This window comes from Lycorma delicatula, chromosome 9 (genome assembly GCF_047948215.1).
Source record: "Lycorma delicatula isolate Av1 chromosome 9, ASM4794821v1, whole genome shotgun sequence".
Taxonomy (NCBI): Eukaryota; Metazoa; Arthropoda; class Insecta; order Hemiptera; family Fulgoridae; genus Lycorma; species Lycorma delicatula.
In genome coordinates, this window is record NC_134463.1 from 11,446,651 (window position 1) to 11,470,804 (window position 24,154).

At 30.0% G+C, this 24,154-nt stretch overlaps 1 protein-coding gene and 1 pseudogene across 1 annotated transcript in view; one reads left to right on the plus strand and one right to left on the minus strand.

Moving 5' to 3' along the window:
* LOC142330586 (T-complex protein 1 subunit beta-like) overlaps window positions 1-24,154 on the minus strand; it is a 63,123-nt gene that overhangs the window by 11,502 nt on the left and 27,467 nt on the right. The gene's annotated exons all lie outside the window — the stretch shown is intronic.
* On the plus strand, window positions 3,612-22,541 carry LOC142330345 (DNA topoisomerase 3-beta-1-like; annotated as a pseudogene).

Consider the following 24,154-nt stretch of genomic DNA (forward strand, 5'->3'; position numbering starts at 1 on the left):
TGTAAGGAATAGAAAGCAAAATTAAGGCACAAAAACATGACATTATATGTACTAGCCATTATTCATACACATTTTACTTATCCTATAAACAGATATGTATTAGAATCCTTGCAAAAGTGCAAAATGAAATGTTTACTTAACACAAACTTTTAAAAAAAAACCTTTTTTTTTCAATTAACCCTTATCCTAAGTTTGATTTAAAAAGAAACATATAAATTTTTCATAAAGCTTCACAGTTAATATGTGCAAGTTTCTAATATTAGAAATATCCATGGGAATAAGTAAATCTAACTCCTTTGGTTCACAAAATTAGGAGCAAATAGAGGTGACTTAAGCTTTCTTCCTGATATTGTTACTTTCAGAGCCAAATAGTACTTTCCATAATATACAGGACTGCAAAATATACGTTATCCCTTTTTTGGAGTGGTTAAAATATGAAAAAATTGGATTCCCATTCTATTTTAAATTTAAAGTTCGTAACTAAAAATATTAAAAAGATGCAGATGTTGATTAGGGGAACCTGAAACCTGTTTAACCTTTATTGGTAATTATAAAGGAAATTATCAAAATTAGAGATAAAAATTATTCGTGTGTTATTTATTTTTGAGTAAATATTTTTGACAAAACTTGTGGCATTATAAACAAGCCATTATTCCTGAGAAAAATATATTTCATTTACTTACATAAATATGTAATAAATAGGAAAATAAATTCTGTTTTATATTACAAAAACAAAGTAAATAAGTAACAATTGTCTTTCTCTCTTTCTTTTTCCTGTTTAGCCTCCGGTAACTACCGTTTAGATAATTCTTCAGAGGATGAATGAGGATGATATGTATGAGTGTAAATGAAGTGTAGTCTTGTACATTCTCAGTTCGACCATTCCTAAGATGTGTGGTTAATTGAAACCCAACCACCAAAGAACACCGGTATACACGATCTAGTATTCAAATCCGTGTAAAAATAACTGGCTTTACTAGGACTTGAACGCTGTAACTCTCGACTTCCAAATCAGCTGATTTGGGAAGACGCGTTAAAAGTAACAATTGTCTAATATCATATAGTCTAACTCTGCTGACCATCTATGATTTTCCAGCAAATTTTGTATGGTTAAAATTGTCACTAGAACCTTCCAAAATCTCTTTAACTTGCAATTGCTGGAACTGTCCCATTCATGCATTCACAATTCAACCAAAGTCTAATATAATCAGGCGTACAGATGGAAATCACATTTTTATTCTTCCAGTCGTTTTATCTTTCTAAGTCTAATCAATGAGCAAATTTTGTAAACATAAACCAAATGTTGAAATGAGCATCTTAATTTATTGGTATACTTTTACAAAGAGTCATAGACATAATTTAAAAGCAACTTCCTTTCTCAGGAGGGGAAATTTTAATTAGCAAAATCAATCAATAGATTTGTTAATTTTACGGTACATGTAATAAGCAGCTGCATTATGGTATGGCATTACACAGAAAATCAGTTTCTTAATACACATACTATTTATGCCGGCAGGTGCAGTAAATTAAATTCTGAATAAGCAAGTGATTAAAATTCTATTTCAAGTGTTCTTGTGATGAACCCTATGTTGTGCCATTTAGCTTTTAACTGTATATCTTTCCAAATGCTTGTGGAAGGGTAGGTATGGGTATAAATATTACAAACATTTCTCAGGCTTCAGAACAGCTACATTAAATACAGTTTCAAAATTTTTTTTCTTTACATTCTTTACCTGAACTTGAAACATCACTTACAAGAGTAGACTAAGTATCTGATATTTACTGTGTTACTAATAGAAAGAGATTATTTTAACTTTCCTAGATACAAATTTAAAAAAGGTTTATTTGTTCTGTACGTGGTATGAATTTTTTTTATAATTTGATTATTAATAAATAATTCATAATAAGATAATGAAATGTTTAAAAATGAAAACTTTATGTTATTGCAAGATTTTTCAATAAATTCATGAATAGTGGCATTTTTTATGGTTTTTATTATTTTTTGAAATTAATTGTTGCATACTTAATCAAAATTGAAAGACTTTCAATTAAAATAAACAGAAATAAATTTACTAAATATAATTTTATGAAATCACTTGTGGCTTTTGCATCCATCTTCATTCACTCAGACTACTGTTTCACCCTAACATACGAGGGTTATTTTTTTTTCAAGGTCCAATCGGTCGCGAAATAAAAACCCGCGTAAAAATCGGATGAACCTTTCCGCATGTGTGCTGCACAGCGTTTTTAGGTATGGCCTTCAATCATGCCGCATCACTTCATTTAGTTCTGAACACGCAGCTAGCACGTAAACATGTCTACAACAATAGCATCTCCCGCCAATTGTGAAGTGCATGCGGTAATTCGATTTCTTCAGGCAGAGGGGTGTAATGCAGCTGAAATTCATCAACGAATAAGTAATGTGTACGTTGAAGCTTCAATGAGTGACAGCAAAGTGCAACAATGGTGCAGGAACTTTAAAGCAGGACGTACAGATGTTCATGATGCAGGCGGTCAAGGAAGGAAGCAAGTGTCAACCGATGATCTCGTTGAGAGAGTGGATGAGGCAATTCGAGAAAATCGTCGATTCACAATTTCTATACTGAGCGATTCGTTTCCTGAAATTTCAAGGTCAGCTCTCTACACCATTGTGAGTGAGAGACTTCAGTACTGGAAACTGTGTGCGAGATGGGTTCCCAAGATGCTGTCCGACCATCACAAAACAATGAGAATGGACGCCTCCCTAACGTTTCTCCAGTGCAACCACAATGAAGGAGAAGATTATTTGATAAAATTGTCACAGGAGACGAGACATGGTCCATTTTGAAACTGAAGAAACAAAAGAACAATCCAAACAGTGGATGCATTCTCATTCTCCCAATAAACCAAAGAAGTTCAAGCGAACCTTCTCCAACAGAAACTGTATGGCTACTGTGTTCTGGGACCGGAATGGAGTTCTCTTGGTGGAATTCGCGGAACATGGCATGACCATCACTGCAGCCCCATACTGCGTGACTCTTCAACATCAACGAAGGGCAATTCAGAATAAGCAAAGAGGAATGTTGTCATCAGGCATTGTCTTTCTTCATGACAATACTTGGCCACACACTGCAGCTGTAACAAAGAAGCTCCTGCAGCGTTTTTGTTGGGAAGTGTTTGATCACCCACCATATAGCCCGGACTTGGCTCCATCTGATTTTCACCTCTTTGTTCACATGAAACGCTGCCTAGGAGGACAACATTTTAGCACAGACATGGAGCTGTAGACCAGCGTAGAAACACGGCTGAAAACACACTCCACACTCCACACTCCTCACTCCTCACTCCTCACTCCTCACTCCTCACTCCACACTCCATATTATTTTACTATCCTCACTCCATACAGTATTATTTTCTATTATAAATATTTATTACTTGTCATATATATTGAGACAGTTCCCATGTACCATATGACATGGGTTTATATAATATTTTAGTGATATGAATCTTTTTGGCATATCTCTGGAACTTTGTAAATTACTTCTAAAAATTACTATCTCATTAAAATTGTCCATACATCTTCCAGTTGTCACGATTACAACTGTTCAATTGTGTAATAAATATATCATAGAATGCTGGCTAAGGTATTGTAAGTGTTCTAGTTTCCATAGATAGTTTTAAATAAATCAAAACAATGTGCTGGGTATTTTCTTATATGTTGGTTAATAGTAATTTATATTATGTGATATTTTCTTAATTTCATATTATGATGTGTTAACTATAAGCTTATTATAATGTTTATTCATGTTCTATTTTTATTAATTATTTGAAATAAACACATTTTGTTATACGTAAAAGTTGAATGAAATATTTTAAAAAGTTTTTGAATTGCCCATAAAAGATGATAATACAAGCTGAATGACTGTTGTAAGTTACAGTTTTTTTCTTTTTTTACATTAGAAAATTTGTTCTTCAAATGATTATGATTTTGATTCTAAAAAATTAATTTCAGTTATGATCACTAATTTTCTTAGACCTATTTTATATCGTTATTTCTTTTGGGGTGAAATTTTACAACATTACATGAAACTTTGTTAGATCTTACCTTCCAAGAGAGTTTATGATTTTTCTATTAACAGTTTTATCTATCTTGATCAAGCCTTGGTTGTAAATACTAATGTACTTATTATGATCAATTAATATGTATTTGGTCTCTTTTTTTTTTTTACATTGTGAAGATGTATTTGTGCATATATATATATATATACTGAAAATGAATAAATATTCAAGAGAGTTCATTGTACTTATCATTGGAGTTGTTTAGATCCTTAAATGGCTTTTAAGTTTTCTCAAAAGAAAATTATATGTCTTGCCTTTTTTTTGTATATTTGTGTATCTCTATTTTCCCAAGAAACAAGAAGCATTTTCCAATTATTGTAGTTGTGTATAAGAGATTAATTTTGAAGTTTACATGATAAATGGTAGGCTTGGCCAGAATTTGAGTTCAAAACCTTCATGTTTAAAAAACTGACAACGTTATCATAATACCTTAGAGAACAACATAGAAGGTTATGAAAAAGATAGTTTATTGCGTAACTTTTCCCTTCTACTGCATAAGTAAACATGGTACAAAATTCTGGAAAAAATTTGAGTAAATTATTATTTTACAGTTTTTTTTTATTATTGCTATTCTGTAGATCGCATTTAATGATAGTGTTATAGCTATCTTTAGAAAATGTTATTGTTGATCAGATTTTGTAATGTAGCTGGAATTATCTAATTCCAACCTATTGTCTAAATTGAATTTAAAATAAAATTTTTGATTATCTATATGTATAAGTAAAATAATCTAAAAAAAGTAATGTTCAATTATAACTCAAAAATCAATATTAATATGAAATTTTTTGAACAAGAACAAGGCAGTAAAATTATAATGAAATATATACAGAGGAAGGTCAATAACAGTTTAATGGATGGTAATGTATTTTGTATCATGAGAAAAATCAAATATCTTAAATATCATAGTGTCTGAAATATCAGATTTGAAACTGGAATCTCTGAATGAAAAGCAGAGATAGTATCACTTCACCATGGAATTTTGTTAATCTTATAGTTTCCTCTATTATTACTGATGGAAGAGATAAATAACTCATCATCTTATACGTCTAATCAATGATACCATTGTTTATGATACTTAGTCAAAAATGTTAATTTTAGTAGCATTAATTAGTAATTTTGAACTGATTTTTTATTTTTTTAAATTTTTCTTCCAAATTAAACACAGAAATACAGCATTGAATGAACATCTGATATTGAAACGATTAGAAATTGTAAAAATTGAACAAAATTGGGGCTTTGTGTATGAAATGATTGTTTCAAATGAATTTAATGTAATATATCCAATACAGCATGTAATTTATTTGTTTGTTATTTTATTATTATTAATTTTAGTTTTATTATTTTGTTGTTGAAATGATTTTTCTTTGTGTGGCTATATCTTTTTAATTTTGGTAAATAGATTTGTATGGATGTGTTTACAACAAGAAAATATGCTTGTAAAACATTTATTTTTTAAAAACAAATAATCATTTAAAAATTTTTTTGATCTTGCTCAAAATAGTACACCATTTTTTTATTATCCTATTTATTAATGACACCACTGTTTATGTATTTTTTACTTAACAGGATTCTGCATTAATAGTTCAAAAAATCATCTATTGGATGTATTATAAACATCTTAACTGTAAATATATATAGAACTATTATAATGTGCTTCTAAGTAGTAGATAAACAGTAGAATACTGCTGCTAATCATATGTGCTAACACTCCCATTACTGATAAAAGCGGTATATTTATTTCTCATAGTATACAATTTTTGTGTGCATTTTTAGACAATTCCATTTTCTTAGAATCAGATTGATTTTGTTTACAGCATAATTGAACCACAGTATTTCATTTAAAATCTTATTTCAACTACTAAAGTTGGCATCATTGTTAAATATTTATTATGCCTATGTTTAATTCCTAACAAAATATAAGTTAAACTCAAGGGGGCTACTTGAAAAAGTCAGATGAATTTCCAAGATACAAAAATTGACTAACAAATCTTTGTTTGGTACTGGTAAATTGATTTTTGATAAATTTTTAATTTGCATGTACTTCAGATTTGGAATATTTGCCTTTGACTTTTAATAGCATTATTCACTTATTAAATCAGAGGGACACAATTGTTTATTTTTTGTATGCACAGCATAATAATCTGTATAAAAAGTCATTAATATGTTTCAGTTTTTTAAATTTGTTTGAATCAATTTATAGAAAATTAAATTGAAAGATTTCCTCTTGCAGAAACAATATTATTCTATTTATGACTATTCAAATAATATACTAATTAGATAAAGCTGAATTTTGTTTGCATACTTCAATTAACATATATTTAAATATGTAGTGACATCTTATTGTAGATTTGATCTGCACATTCGCATCAATGTTATTATTAATGTATGTGTGTGTATGTGTGTATTTATAAAGTGGTTCTACAATCACTTCTTTTTATTTATAATTTTCTATTTTGCAATGCTGCTCTCACCAAGGTTTTCCTTGGTTAAGGATTCTATTTCCAAGCAAATGCAGTTACTTTTTGTTATCCATGTAACTGCATATCTACCGCTCCTAATGTAACATTTATGATGTTACGACTTGAATAAACATTGTTTTTAAAGAAACAATTTAATATATTGTCTTATAAAGTGCGATATACAATAATAGATAGACTTTGTTTATATTAAAAAAAAACTACATAGTTAAATTTTAAAATGTGAAATTACAGGAATTACAGGAATACATCAAAGAAAGGTAATCTATATTAGTTGAAGTTAAGCGTAGTTTTGTTCTATTGATATGTTTTTCTTACTGGTCCCTTATTCTGCTTAGTTAGGGTCATGTTCATCTTCTGGCTGTTCGTTTTTTTTGTCAAGTTTTAATTTTGCATTCTGTAATTGCGTGTGTAGTACCACCTTCACTGGCCTGAACCAGTTTAATGAATTTGATATTATCTTTATAACCGAAATATTTCGGATAGAATTTGTACGCTCACAAGTTTTTAATTAATCTTTCTTCAGGGTTTATCTTATTACATGTTTGTTACCATAGAATGTACCTGTTAATGAAAATTATGATTTGTATTGCCAGTTTTTGTTGTTAGTTTGACCATGGAATTTTTTATTGTCAGAATAGAGTTGAGAAAAAGAGTTAATGTATACAATTATAATAAACTTTTTAAGTGGAATCTGGTATCCAATCTGTGTCCTTTCCACTATTGAATATTTCCATAGTTCTGTGAATTTTCCTGCAACAATAGAAAAATTGTCATGAATAAAAATAAACCTTTCATATTAACAGAAAATTGCTTGATTAGGGTATGTCCATAAAATGTTTTAATATTCATTTATCCACATTATACATACAGTGAATAAAAATATTAAGTTATACACATATACAAAATAATAATTTAGTCAAAATTTTATCCTTTACTGTTTATATTGTATCTAAACAAACTTTGATGGTTATATTCTTTTGACATTAAAAAAAATCTGTAAATAAATAAGTATAAACAAATTTTTTTTATAGCATAAAATTAATGGATGACTTCCTTTTTTTGTTATGTGATTCTTCAATTTGTGTTTATTATTTATCATCAATATGTTTGAAGTTTTTTGCTAGTCAAAGTATATCAGCTGAATTAGAAATTTGTTGGTTTGGAAAACTAAACCTAAGGGTGTCAGTAAAAATGAAGTAATTTTGTGCAGTATTCTAAGGGTTTGGTAAAAGTCTAGTATTATTGTGTAGTATTCACATCTTAAAACTTCTTAATACACAGATATTTATAAAAATATCTGAATTTTATTAAAATACTATTTTGAAGTAACTGGTTTAGAGAAAATTATGTACTATTCCAGCAGAAAAACCTTTCTGCTGGTGAGATGTAACCTCCGGGAGATATAACCTTACATCTCGCAAACATCTGGTTACTATGAAACGTTGTCCAAGCTGTGTGTAGAAATTATTGTTTGATTTTATGTACTGAATTTTGTCTATTCATTCAGTTAAAATCCACTTTTTAAAATTTCAATTAGTCATAAGATTTATTATCTTCAGTTTAATTATTGTTCTAAATAAAATTCTCAGGGAGAAGATGCTTAATTTTTATAGGATTACAAGATTTTAACTCATATGATTTAAATAATATTTTTTTTTGGCTGATAACCTAATAATTTAGTACAAATTTGCTGTTAATTGTGAAAATGTTTAGCATACCATTTTGGACATCTGGTTGCTACTCTAATAGAATTGTTACTTTGTGTACTGATTTTTCTTCAATTGCTGATTATTTATAGGAGAATATGCGTTATCTGGAAGTTAATAATGATGAATAGTAGGCATGTCAAATTGAAATTTGTTTGAATACCCCTCTCATAACTTTGTAATCATCATTATATTTTAAAACATCCTAATTACAAAATTACCTTGTACTGGATCTCCTGGACTAGACCAGTTTTTTGGTGTTGACTAAACTGCACAAATTGAGCTTTAAGAAAGTAGCATTATATTAATAATTTTGTCAGTATTATTTTATCACCTGAATTTTGAAGCTTTTGCTTGGTAATGTAGAATTGAACTTATATAATGTATATGAATAAATCCCAATCCTGATCAGGGTCAAATGAGTTGGGGTTTCTTGATAAAAAGTTAGTTATTACAATTCCATCATGATGATAAGGGATTTGCAGTGTTTTGAAATTTCTTGTCTTTTCTGTAGCTAAATTACTATTATTATTTTAGAGGCATAGTAGATTAATCAGTGATTCTATTGTACATTTATTGTATATTTCTTTGTTGCATTTTTATATTTATTTTTATGTTGAAGGAAATAATGGTGCATGTTCTGTTCATGAATGGAATGGTCAGTTTAAAAATGAGATGGTCAATTTCAAAATGATATCAGTTTGTGGTCATGTTATGAGTTTAGATTTTATTGGAAAATATAATAATTGGGACAGAGTTGATCCTGTAAGTATTTATTTTTATTTGTATTTAATGTTAATTAAATTGATGTAGTATTTTTTTATTTCTGTTGATTACTTGTTTTCTTATTTTAATAATTTAATTTTATTTTTAATGCTATTCAAACAGGAAAAATTTTGTTTCTACATTAACAACAGTTGAGAAAAATAAACTTTGAGCATTCTGTTAAAAATCCTAGTCAGTATTTTGACATAAACTCTTGAGTTAGCAGGCACATAATTCTGCTGAGTCCCCTTGGCTATATTGGTATAGCCCAGGTAAAAGAGTCCCAAGACTGTTTTACCTGTGTGATTTCCACTTTGATTTCTGAAGACCTACTCTCCACTTTGAATCTTGCAATTTACCTTGGACATACTGGTATGATTTCATTTGCTTCATTATTATTAGGCAGCTGATCATTCATTAGAGTAGTTTATCTGTTCTTTGTTGAAGGCTGCACTATACTGAGTCGAGAGAGCAGGTAGAAGAATATCTTTCACTTGTGTTATAATAACCTATCTACAACTCCCTATGGATCTTCACTTCTGTGCTCCTTGACAACAGACCGTGTTTAGAAGAACTGTACTAATAAAATAATCACTTATCTCTTTGATACTGGGCAGTTGGTAAGACTGGGTTTGAGTGCTATGTTTTAGCCAATTCACCTTCTATTTCTTGCAGTCGATTTCTGAGTCCATCATGCTTCTTGATCTGAACTTTTGGCCTGCTTTTCTTTACTCTGAATTATAGCCAAAGAAACTTTCTCTGCTAGCTCTTCAATTTTTCGCTTATCTAGGCTCTGACCTAATATTGTAGCAAAAGAATGTAAATGTTCGGTTAGTATGCTCTTCTGTGCAGGAAGTGAACAAAATGCGTTCTGTAAACTTAGGGACGTTAACTCTACCTCTATAGATCTCACAGAGTCCATCATTTAATTCAAAAACTATCAGATGGCGATTATTTTTGCAACTATCAACTACTAACTAATTTGAAACTCTACCAGGGAGATCTTCAGCGATAACAGTGTTAATACCATCGGATTGCTTCTTTCCATCAGCCATGCTGGTGAATGTTGCCAAACCACCAGCGGTATTTCAGACCCCAAGTTCATGCTATATGGTGAAACCTTTCTCCAAATAATTGCAGCCTCTGTGACACTGCTATACTAAAACAATGCCAAGTTTGCATTCACTAATATCAGGATTGGACAATCTCAAGTGGCCTGAAGAATACTATTTTTCCAAATGTTAACAATTTCTGTTATTATAAATTGGAGCTCTTCTCTATCTTGAGGAAACAGTTTTTTATATATATTTTCTGGATGTGTATTTTACAAAAAAATGTCAGGGATAAGAATTAAGCAGATTTGAATCCATCTTCAAATTGCTTAATTTTCTTCAAATAAATTTTTTTGAATTTTGAGCTGAGTAAAATCTTTGTTTTGAGCTGTTGAATATATTATTTTTCTCAATATCTTTTTTTTTTGACTGTGGTACATGTAAAACAACTGGAGTATGAAAAGCACCAGTTGAATCTCTGAGAGTAATGATGTTCATTTGTACAGTTAGTCCTTGGAGTGAAACTTAATGACAGTATGACTTATGGGACTGAATAATACATATGTGTTCTTTTTTATTCAGCCTGTTTTTAATAGACACTATGAGCCGATGTGTTGTTAGTATATTGTTCCACTGAATAAAAGGGTACATGAAGTATTATTTTTAAATTTTCCCAGTAATAAATGTTTGTTTGAAATACTTGTTATTCTTGAAAACAATTTGTGATTTTTGAGAAAACTTGTATTTCAGATTATTCAATAAACTATAGCTTATAATGACAGGTTGTTTATAACTTTTAATTACAGTAACAATAGATGTTTGCGATTAAGCAACAAAATTTGTTTATATAAATGCGTAAAAATTGCTGCAGTGAATAAAATACCAACAACTGAAAAATGGGATTTATTTCAAAATTCTGTTGAAATAAGAATTTTTTATTTTTCAGGTTGAATTGTTTACATGTCCCACAGAAAAAAAAGAAGCTGTACCAAAATTAAGAATGCCACAGTTCTTAACACAAGAAGCTCGTGGCTGTGATTATTTAGTATTGTGGTTGGATTGTGATAAAGAAGGAGAGAATATTTGTTATGAAGTTATGAATGCTGTACAGAATTCAATGAGGCGGTCACCTTACAATGATGATGTAATGTATTGAATCAAGTTCATTTGTATTTATGAAAGTGAATATTTATATAAATTTGCATCATCTTCATAGTTATAAGTAAATTCATAAAATTTAAAAGCTAAATTTTTCAAAATGTTAATGTTTTTTTAATTTTAATATGCTTGTTTTTTACACATGAAAATCATTTTCATAAAATAAAAAATTATCTTCATTTTTTGTTTAGTTTTATTTAAATTAGTTGTTACTGGAGAAACACTAATATGAGTTATATATTGTATTAATATGAGTTTATATTGATGCAGTGTCAATTTCTTATAACTATCTATTTAAAAATAATTATATTGGTCAACAAAGATTTAACAAATGCTTGAGTTTGGTTGCTTGATTCATATGTGTTTCAGATACTGAATCTGAATATCAGCTCAAAATTTGTTCTAATGGCTTCATTATTACTTTCCTGGTTTTACTGATATATGTTGCTTTAGTTATAACTGGAAACTATATAAATCAGTCCAAAAAAGAAGGTATTTAAGGTATTACCTTAAAAAGGTATTTTTTAAGTTTTGTGTCTTACAGGGACATTTAAAAAAATTTAATAAACTAGAGATGTAAATAAATTGTAAATCTATGATTTGTGGACAGCATTGATTTTCTGTTACCATTTAAATAAAACTGCTGCAGAATCGCATCGAATGCTTGTCGAAGCTTACAGTGAGCATGCTCTTGGTATACACAGTGCTTTGAGTGGTTTAAAAAAAAAATTCAAAAGTGGTGATTTTGACATGAGAATGAAGAACGTGGAAGACCACCAAAAAAGCTTTGAAGTCAGCGAATTACAAGTATTGTCAAATGAGGATGGTGCTCAAATGCAACAACTCGCAGATCAATTAAATATAGCACGAGAAGCTGTCTCCCTTACATTTGAAAGCCATCGGAAAGATCCAGAAGATGGGAAAATGGGTTCCTCATGAACTGTATGAAAGACAGCAAGAAAACTGAAAAACCACTTGTGAAATTCTGCTCGCTGGGTAGAAAAGAAAGTCAGTTCTCCATCGAATTGTGACTGGTGATGAAAAGTGTATATATTTTGAGAATTGTAAGCATAAAAGATTATGGGTAACTCCAGGCAAACCATCAACATTGATTTCAAGGCTATGGAAAGAAGACAATGCTCTGTGTTTGGTGGGATCAGAAGGATGTGATCTATTATAAGCTGCTGAAACCTGGCGAAACCGTTAATACTGAATGCTGTCGACAACAAATGATCAATTTGAATCAACCTGCGTGAAAAACAACCAGAATATCAAAAAAGGCAACACAAAGTGATTTTGCTTCATGATAATGCACCATCACACGCAGCAATACTGGCCAAGGAAATGATTGAGGCATTCAGTTGGAAAATACTTTTGCATGCAGCTTACTCGCTAGACTTGGCTCCGTCCGACTATTATTTATTTGCATCGATGGGACACGCACTTGCTGATCAGCACTTCACTTGTTATGAAAATGGCTTGATGGCTGGTTTGCCTCAAAAGAGCATTTTTTTGGCGTGGCATTCATAAATTGTCTGAGATGGGAAAATGTATTGCTAGCGATGGATAATATTTTGAATAAAATATTCTTTATCATTTTCATACAATGAATGTGTTTTTTCTATAAAAAATTCCGGTTTCATATTTACCTGTATTTTCATATTTATGTTGGCCTGTATTTGATCTTATGATTGTACTTCACTGACCAATTTTCATCAAACTTCGTAGATAAACTTCAGAGAGAAAAAATGTATTAAATTTTTGCAAAAATGAAAAAAGGAATAGAGGTGTTTTGGCCGAAATAAGATTTCAAATCTTTACTGGGGACACTTAAGCAAAAAATTTTGTTACTAAAGTTAAAATTTTTTTTATCAAGATCACAAATTACCAGAAAATTTTATTTAATGTTCACCCCTTTCTCAAAAAATGATTATATATTTTTATTTTTTTTAATTACAGCTTGCTCCAGAAAAGGAGTTAATGGGAATTTTTTACATCTGCATGTTCTATATCGATAGGCCATCAAACCAATATAAAATCTTTTCCCCATACCCCTCCAATGTTCTGTAGTAACAAAAAATATATTTTTTTAATTTTTAAAAAAATTATTTAAAAGTTTAAATCCAACTTGCAAGTTGCATTTGAAATGTAAAATTCTCAAATTTTTGATAGCCCTTATTAATACGAAAAAAGAAATTAGCCCAAAATTTTCACCCCCTTTAGAAAATTATAATTTAGTTTATGTAATTACGGCTTACTTAATATTTTTTAAAAGTTCTGTTTTAAATTTATTATCACCACTTTATTTAAAATTAATTTTATTTGAATGAAAATTTTACCTTGCCCTTGAATATGAGAGCCCCAGAATAATTTTTTTTTAGCAATTTCAAATTTTATTGCTCAAAACATATTTGTTAAACAGTAAAGTCACTAAAATAACTCAATACCTCCCTCCCTGATGGCTCCCAAATTGAACAAATTAAAGAAGGCTTTTTAAATGTTGATTTTCATTTATGTAAAATCAGTGTTAGTTTATATAAAAAAAAGCCTTCTGATGCATGAGCTCCAAATTTTCAAAAAGTCAAAAAAATATTTTTTGAAATTGTGATGCTAATATGCTAATTAAACATTTTGGTTATTGTTTTATTTTGTTGAGCATCTTGACTTGAAAAATTAAATGTAAAAAAAATTTAAATATATCAAACAAATAATTTTATATTTAATAAAATAAATATGAATCAGCATGGTTTAAAATAATATAATTAGGAAAAGAACTAAAACCCAAAACAATAGTCCCACTGTTCAACTTTCATTAAGTCCTACTAAAGTATAGAAATAATCAGATTTTTTTAAACATTTATTTAGCTGTCATAAAATTAGAAATATTTTTACATAAAAATATGAAAAATAAACAATTCATAATTTTGGTTATTGGGTTTAAATACCAGAAAATTACACTAAAAGTGTATTTATTGTAATTTTTTGAAAATTTAAACAATTGTTTTTTTTTTTTTAATTCAAGTTATTCAGAAACACCAAAAATCTATAAATTTGGAATTTGATTTTAAATAAACATTAAATACGTGTAATACCTAAATACTTACAGAAATCATATTTTATCAGGTTGGTTTAAACCAAAAAATGTTGTTACACATATGAATACTTCTTAAAAACCAAAGAAATCTCCAGATTACATAAACATTTTTATTTTTAACTAATTAACCATTTTCTTAAAGGTTTTGTTTTTGGTGTAAAAAGTTGTTGATATTAATTTTGTTTTACTTGATAACTAGGAAAATAGAATACTATTCTAACAATTCTAACTCCCACTTCTACTACAGAACTGTATTTCTCAAAAAAATTTGTTAACGATTTGATGTAAATTTCTTTTTTTTTTGTGTATACTTTTAGCTCTTGTAGACAATTTTTACACTTTTTAGTATATTTTTCAGGTAGTATATAGAGCACATTTCTCAGCAATTACTGAAAAAGATATTAAGGCAGCGATGCAAAATCTTGGTAAACCGAATGAAAATGAAGCTAGAAGTGTTGATGCAAGACAAGAGCTTGATCTTAGAATTGGATGTGCTTTTACACGTTATCAAACTAAGTTTTTTCAGGTAATATGAAAAGAAAATTTTTATTCTCATAGATTGACATTTTATTATTCTATAACAATCTATAATTGAATATAGATTGTTTTGCTTCAAATTGTACTGTTATTAGTGTATATGTACTTTGAAAGACATAACAGATCTCGATATAATACAAGTTGTTTGCCTATTTATTGGTTAACTATCTTATGTGATACTATCAGTTGCTAAATTAAAAATGTCTGAGTTTTAAGTAATTCTGAAAATGCAAATAAACGTAAGAGTTCTGTTCAAAAATGTCTGTCCATATTTTTTTTCTTGAAATGTATTTGAATGTGAGTGGTAAAATTTGGCTGAGTACTAGTATAATTTAGTTTAAATTTTGTAAGCATATTTGGGTAAGCATTTTGTCTGCATTTTTGTACTTGTTGGTGTTGGAAAGCATGTGTAACAGATATTATACAGGAAGGAAGAGGAATTTACTGTTATGATTTATAAGAAAATGATTGGTTGTCATCAATCAATCAGTTGTGTGTAGATTACCCCACTTATCAACTGTATGGTTTATTCCATCACCTGTCCCTTCACCTCCATCTGAAATATTCTTTCCAATCTGCATGAAAACTAACTATACTTCCAAAAATTAGACTACCTGCATGTAGTCATTTGATATTAGGAATTAGAAATGACTCTGGGATTAGTAGTGGTCCCATAGTATGATTTTATCAGATGATATAGGTATCCTTAGAGAGGAACTTTGTGCCAAAGCTACATTTGATTGAACAAGAAGTTCATTTTTATATTGTACAGGACATGTTGGAATATGCCAGAGATGATTCTAACTTCCTTAAGAGCATGATAACTGGTGTTATAACCCAGAAACCAAACCTCAGTTTTTACTGTTAAAGTCACCATCAACCCCATGGCTAAAGATAGCAAGACAAATGAGAATTATGTGAAAGTGGTGATAGTTTTTTCAACTGCTATGAAGTTCTGCATTACAAATATGCATTAGAAGGCCAAAATAAATTCAACCTTGACAAACAATATTATCTGAAGTTTCTTCAAGAGACCATTTCTGTAAGAATCCCACAGTGGCAGTTGCAAGACAGAGTAACCCGTCATCATGTTTAATCCAGAATCTCTTTGTTAAGCACAGAATTACTCAAATTGGCCATGCTCTATTCATTAAACATAGCTTCTTATGATTTTTTATTCTTCCCCAAGATTCTGATATAATGGCTGGTTAATGGTTGTAGCTGTTTAAAAAGAGGAGTACAAAAAATGTTCCCAGTAATGTAATGAACGCTGGGTTAAATGTGTGGAGTCAAACGAGGGACTGTTTTAAAGAAAATTAGGACTATTAGATAAACTACCTTTTTTTCATGGCCTATAATCAGATAAGTCTTGAACAGATCTCATATATATATATATATATAAATACAATTTTAATGTTTAATTGAATCAATTTTGTTTATGATTATTACAGGTAACTAACTGGAATACTTACAATGCTAGGAAAAATGACAAATAATTTTTTTGGGGTGTCATTAAATTATAGTTAAAAAAAAATATGGAAAAAAGAATTTAAAATAATTACTTAAAAATATCTTCTGACTTTAAATTTAGACTGAAGATTGAACAGAGTCAGTCATACTGCTTATTGGGTCTAGTTAACAATATTATAGCTGGTTTTCTGTAATTAGGCAAGATCATTTGGTACATTACAGTTTTTCGTAAACATCATGTGAGGCAGTATAATCTTAATAAGTAGCAGTTATATTGGTGTTTCTTGTACTTTTACATTAGGATGTTATGAGCAGTTTTTATTTGTTATAATATGATCATTGTAAACAGTGCCTACTATTTAAATTAATTAGATGTTTATATTTTATGGAAATATTAGATTCATCTGTAGGGTTTATATAATTCTCTTCCCTTATATCAACATCATCGTGTAGTATTTTAAATCATTTTTTTAATATGCATTTACAGGGTAAATATGGTGATTTAGATGCTTCGTTAATCTCGTATGGACCTTGGACCTTGTCAAACACCGACTTTAGGATTTTGTGCACAGCGGCATGATGAAATTCAGACATTTAAACCAGAACTTTATTGGATTCTACAGGTATGAGTTATTATGTTAACATATTTTATTTTTATATATTTTGTTATTTTTAAATGGGCTTATATAAAAAACACATTTTATATTGGTATAATGTTGTATTAATAATTTTAAGACAAATACAGAGGGGTAACGAGGGATAAACAGAAGAAAGAATGCATTTGGGATCAAGTACAGCAAACGGCATTAACTGGAGAACTATGCTACTTGTATTTGAATTATTCCATGAGTTTGTAATGTATTTGCACAACATGATTATTGTGATCCTCTTTACCTCTAGAATAGCTCTTTCATGTATAAATTACAAAACAATTCATCTGAACATGACTGAACAATTTATGTGTATCATTGGCTATATGATTATTTAAGAAAACCAAAATAGAGGACAGTGGATACAATTTTTACACAGTGAAAAACCAAAATTGTTTAATATATACAAACTGTGGAACTTTATAAGTAGGGATTTTCTGAATAGAAACTGATTCATTTAAGATATTTCTAAATGTTCAATTGAGATTATTGGAACCTTATATCTATTTTTTACCTTGATTTAGGGCCACCTTCTAGAGATATTAGGTCAGTCAAATTTGAACCTCATGTTTTTAACATTTAAGAGGGTTGTCTCAGAAGTTTTGAGCCTCAACATGAAGATGGCAGTACTTGTCAACAAATGTTAGGGAAATGTATTCATGCATCTGTTGAAAGGTACTCGCTAAAATTTTAGCCAATTTTGGACACTCGGTTATTGTTTGATAATCATTTGAGTAAGTCATTGTGAGTGTTTTTGTGAAAATGGGAAATATTGAATATCGTCCCATGAATAAATACTTACTCTTGAAAGGCAGTTCGCAGACGCAAATTAAAACAGAGTTGGATGCTGTTAACGGGTACTCTGTCCCATCATTTGCCATTGTGAAAAGGTGGGCTGCTAAATTTAAACATTGTCATAGCAGCTTGGTTGATGACGAGCGTTTGGGATAGCCAAAAACTGCAATCACTACCAATATCATCGAAAACATTCACCAAATGCTACTGGATGACCGATGAATTAAGGTTAGAGAGATGGCAGAGACTATGGGCATATTGAAAGAACATTTTTCATATATTAACTGAAGAATTGGATATGCATAAGCAATCTGCGTGTTGGGTGCTGCAATTGCTCACTTTGAACCAGAAACGTATTCGAATGAAGATTTCTAAGTCCCTGCTGGAGAAGATTAAGCAAAACAAATTCACTTTTTTTTGTCGATTCTTAACTGTAGATAAAATGTGGATCCACCACTGTAATCCTGAGACGAAACAATCAGAATGTGGACTGTAAAGGGTGAATCTACTCTGAGAAAGGCGAAGATAGTTCCATCGGCCGAGAAGGTGTTTTTTGGGATAGTAACGGAATTTTGTTTAAAGATTATCTTTATAAAGGTAAAACAATAACGGTACAGTATTACGCATCATTACTTTACAAGCTGAAGGCAGAAATTGCAAAAAAACGACCACATTTGTAGAAGAAGAACGTGCTTTTCAATCAGGGCAATGCGCCCTGATTGAAAAGCAAATTTGGGCGCATTGCCTGCTCACACTTCGACAGTCGCCGTAGCTAAAATTCACAAATTGCACTTTGAATTTGTTCAACACTTATTTTATTTACCGTAATGGCCTCAAGCAACTTTTTTTGTTTCCTAACCTTAATGTTTCGCTTGGTGGAAAGAGATTTTCATTGGACGAGAAGGTTATTGCTTACATAAATGCTTATTTTATGGAGAAAGAGGCCAGCTACTATTTGGAAGGGTTAAAGAGATTAGAGCATCACTGGTAATACTGTTTCAACTTGAAAGGAGACGTTATTGAAAAATAAAACTATATTTGACAGAAAAAATATGTCTCTATGTTAGGCTCAAAAGTTTTCAGACAACCCTTGTATTAGTTCCGGACAAAAATACAAAACGTATTAATTGCTTCTCTATATAGTAGTTCTATTTATTTTTCCCTGTGTGTGTGTGTGTGTGTGTGTGTGTGTGTGGAGCTTGAGGAGGGTCCCTTCATCATAAAAGTTTTGAGGAAATGTCACTAGCCAGTTGTGCATGAACTTCTATACTTTTTTGTCGTTGTGGAATCTGTATTCTTTCAGTGTCTTCATCAATCGCCCGAACAAAAAGAAATCACAGAGGGATAAATTGAACTGTCTGAAGGGATGTTACAAGTTTTCCTTAGTAAATTTTGCCCAGTTTATGGCTGAAATGCTAGTGACTAATGAAGTCTGGCATTACTGTAAAGGAGAATCATATATAACTATTAATGTCTGATGACGTCTTTTGTTCATGTAGACAGATTTCACTTTCTCCAAGAGCTGGCAGTAGTACGACGTATTAACAATATGACGTTTGTGGAGAAAATTGATGAGCTATAATTTTACATTATTAATACAAATTAATAATAATTATTATTTATTAGGTATAAATTCAGTTGGGGGTATAAGTTTTATTTTAAGTTTAATTTAATTGGTTGAGTTAAAAAATTTAAAAAAAAATTTTAACAGTTGGTAATCGGCAGTTTTTTTGGAAATCAGCTGATACTCAGTTATCGATGCCGAAAAGAGTTTCCAGCGTCGTTTTGAAAGAGAAGACGAAATCACGGCCGATTGCATTGAACACCGTTGAGCTGATGAGAGTTGCGAGTTCTGGACTTGGCTTAGAGCCTCATCATGCTATGCAGGTTGCAGAAAAATTGTATACTCAAGGGTATATCAGTTATCCACGTACTGAAACAACAGACTATCCTGACAGCTTTGATTTAATGTAAGTATTACATTGTTTATACTTTTTGTAATGGTAATTTTGTAATTTAGCTGCAATTTTTTTTTATAATCATCAAATCTAAATGAATTTTGTTTGGTTCCTAGAATTTTTTTATTTTAGAAAATTTTGGTTACCTTATGCAACGTTTACTTTGATATTTTTTATACTTCTTGATCACACTAAACTTTTTCTCATTTCTTATAATTTTCTCAGACTTTAGAATAAAAGACTGCAAAAGTAATAATGAAGTAAATTCATCTAAGTGTGACACTGATGTAAATATAGTGTTAATATGTGTATTAATGGGAACTATCAAGAACTCAAATTTAGCAGTGGGAAATTGAAGAGAATGGAGATGTTCATGACATGAGGCAGGGCAGATAAAAAAATTGTACGGGATCGATAAACAAATTTTATGTATATTAGATTTTAAATATAATTAGTTGTTTAGTTTGTGTGTGTAAATTGGATCTTCCCATTTCAAATGGCCCAGAAAATATTTTATTGGTGCTTATTTCAAAAAAAAATTGATTTAAAAAAATTTTTTAAATTGTTTTTCTTAAATATGGAATTATAGAATTTTCAATTTTTTATAACTTTTATTCTAGTTTTTGCTTTACATAATTTTTTTTATAGACTGGAACAGTTTTTGTAAATCTAAGGTTTATAATACTCTAAACCCTTGATTACAGGAAGCATAAATATTGTATTTATATTTGTTTTTATATGACAAAATTGGGATAAAAGCAGTATCAGTAGGAAATAAAATGGTGCAAGCTAAATCAAATGGAATTTTTACATATAAAGGTTTATGGAAAAGGTGAAAATTTGTTAAAGATTTTTTTTTTTAGCTTGGAATAGACTTTTCAAAGAACAAATTCTTTTCCGCAAATACATTCACATATTGTAAATATACTTCAATCTGAGAATTCCTTTTCTCTGTTCTTTAAAAAATCTTAAACTTATTGACCCGTGGTAGTATTCTGTGATTTTATTATGGACAAAAAAATTCTGATTTTTTTTCAGAGGTGTATTACGTCAGCAACAGAATAGTTCAGATTGGGGTAATGAGGTGAGGTCAATTTTATCGGATGGTATTAATCGACCTCGTAAAGGTCATGATGCAGGGGATCATCCGCCGATAACACCCATGAAACCAGCCAGTCAAAAAGAACTTGATACAGATGCATGGAAAATATATGATTATATAACAAGACATTTCATAGCAACGGTAAGAAATGATAATATACTCTTTACTTTTTAAACCTCTAAAATTTTACTGATTACTGTAATTTCATAAAAATTTATTGTTTAAAAGAACAAAATTATTTAATTTAAATTTCTGTAAATGCATAGTTTTAGTTGTTTCAACTTTTCTAGAACATTTTTTTTTAAATTGTTAAATTTTATATTTTTGTTTTCATTTTTAATGATCTTATGAAACTATTTTATTGATTTTTTGTTATTTCCATCTGACATTTTATTTATTATTATTATTTTTATATTTATTATTTTAGTTCTTGATTCTACTTCATGAAACTGCAGAAACATCTCTTTTTTAAAGGAATGGACAATGAATTACTCAAATTTCAAAAATGAAGTTCAAACTGTTTCAGTTGAGAATCTGTTCAGACTGAACTGAACAATAAATTCTTTCTGGCTTTCTCCGCAGGAAAGCCAGAAAAAAGAACCACAGACGCATCTGTGGTTCTTTTTTCTAAGTTAAATGTCTTAACTGCATGCACCAATAAGCACACCAATGTCCAGGTGACATTCACTCTTACTGATAAGACATTTTATCACAGTGACTTTGTAATGAACAACATTATTTATAAAAAAATTGTCTGTCAACCTTGTAGAGGTTGTTTAAACTATAGACATTGTAGTTATGCTATGGCTTTATTTTTGCAATTCAAAACCACATATTTAGGTTTCATCTTACAAAATTCCTGTGTGATTTTATTCTGTGTTTGTCAATTCCTGTTTGACATTTAGGTATTCTGTGCTTACATATTGTGTTTTTTAGTTTTCTTTCAGTTGTCAATAAAATCTAGTTTGTATTCAAACAAAAATAAGTTTTCTGAAAATTGGTATCTTGGTTATATTTTGAGGAATAAAAAAAAAAGCTCATTGATGCAGCAAATAATTTTTTGAATATATTTAATTTTGGTAATTGCATACTTTTATTATAATAAAGACATTTTAAAATAATTCTTTGTGATTTATGATGTAATTATTATTGCTATTTATCCAACTACAATTAAATTTTGTTTATTTAAAAAATTAACTGATAGAATCGCGCTCTATCAGTAAAAGTACTGTAAGATCTTTTGTATTAGTACATATATCCTTAGTTAAATTTATAATCTAATATTACATTAAAAATAAAATACTAGAAGCTTTTTATATCATCACTGCTGTTGCTATAACAAATATTAACATGATCCTTGTTGATGTGATAAGCTTGTAAATTTTTTAAAATATTATTTATAGTTGTGTAATATTTAAGTGATACTGCAATAAATAAAAATGCTTTTAAAACTATGAGATGATTGATAATTTTAGCAGTAATATTAATTTAATATTTTTTATTTATTAAATATGCATTTTTATTGTTACAGAATAATTATGGGAACTGATGGATCATGGTTGCTTGTAGTATTATTAATGGGAGCAGTAGGAGCAGCAGATAATTGGTCAAATTGTCCATCAGTATGCAGATGTAAATGGGTATCGGGTAAAAAAGTTGCTGAATGTAGTAATGCTGCTTTAACAACTGTACCAGATGGTCTTAGTTCAGAAATTCAATCAATTGATCTTTCTGGTAAATATTTAATAAGATGCATGTTTACATATATTATATGTAATTTTCTTACGTTAATATTATTTTGAGTAATATTTTGTAGTGTTAATTTATGTGTTACACCACATTGTGAATGATAAAATATATATCTGTCTTATTCATATAAATATGGTAGAAACATTTTAATATTAAATACAACCAAATAGAATCAAGACAAGATAAATAAATTATTAAAAAATGAAAATACACCTTACCAGCAAATTAAGTGTGACTCAAGATCTTACGATTTATTTCAAAACCATCAACTGGAGTTAAAATATTATACTATTAATAGAGTAGCAGTACTATTCTGAGTAAATTGTTAAAATGCAGACATTCATGACTGCATAAGTATTTTAACTTCTGACATCATTTTAATTTTTTAACTTATTTATAATATGAGGCATATTCATAAAGTAAGGGCTGTCGGCTTTTATTTAAATATTAGCAGATCTGAACACAGTTTCACATATGCAGGGTCATCTATCAGCTGTTTATAAAGCCACTGCAGTTGTTTTGATTTAGTAGTCGTTTGCCTACAGATGAATGCAGTTCACAATATCTGCGACAATCATTTCTCCAGCCAGTTGTAAAGTGCACACTGTGATTCAATTTTTGTGTGCAAAAGGATCTTCAGCTGCTGAAATTCATCAGGAGTTGTGCCAAGTGTATGCACGTATCTACAGTAATAAGTGAAGGAAAGGTTAGACAATGGTGTCGAGACTTTAAAAGTGGCCACACAGATGTGCATGATGAAGAGTGGAGTGGCAGGCCCAGAATTCAGACCGATGAAATTATTGAACAAGTAAACCGAAAACTGCAAAGTGAACTGAGATCGGTGATTGATGATTACTGCTCTGGATGATAAATTTCCGTTTGTTGGATGCATCTCTACCTACACGATTGGCACAGAAAAGCTCAGATATCACAAATTGTGTGTAAGATGGGTACCAAAAATGCTCACCGACCAACACAAAGAGCAAAGAGTGTGCAGTGGATGAGCGCTATCGACAAGATGGAAATGATTTGTTTTCCCACATTGTTACGGGTGGCAAGACGTGGATATCAAACCAACAGTCAATGCAGTGGTGCCATTCAAATTCCCCAAAACTGAAAAAGTTTTAGCAATCTCCGTACTCGAGATGAAAAATGTTGGCTACCATTTTTAGGGACAAAAAGGGCATTATTTTGGTTGATTTCATGGAACATGAATCAACAATACAGCTGACGTGTACTGCGAAATGCTCACCAAACTGAGATGTCCAATCCAAAATCAACAATGCAGGAAGCTGTTGTCCGGCATAATCCTCCTTCACGACAACATGTCCTCACACTGCTATCTTAACCAAGAAGAAGATTCAAGGTTTTCATTTGAAATCTTTTGACCACCCTCCATATAGTCCCAACCTTGAACCTAGCGACTATTTCTTCTTGCATTTGAAAAAGTGGCTTGGTGGACAAGGTTTGAAAATGACGAGGAACTCAAGTCTGCCATTATCAACTGGTTCAGTTCCCAGGTGGCAAACTTTTGTGCAGA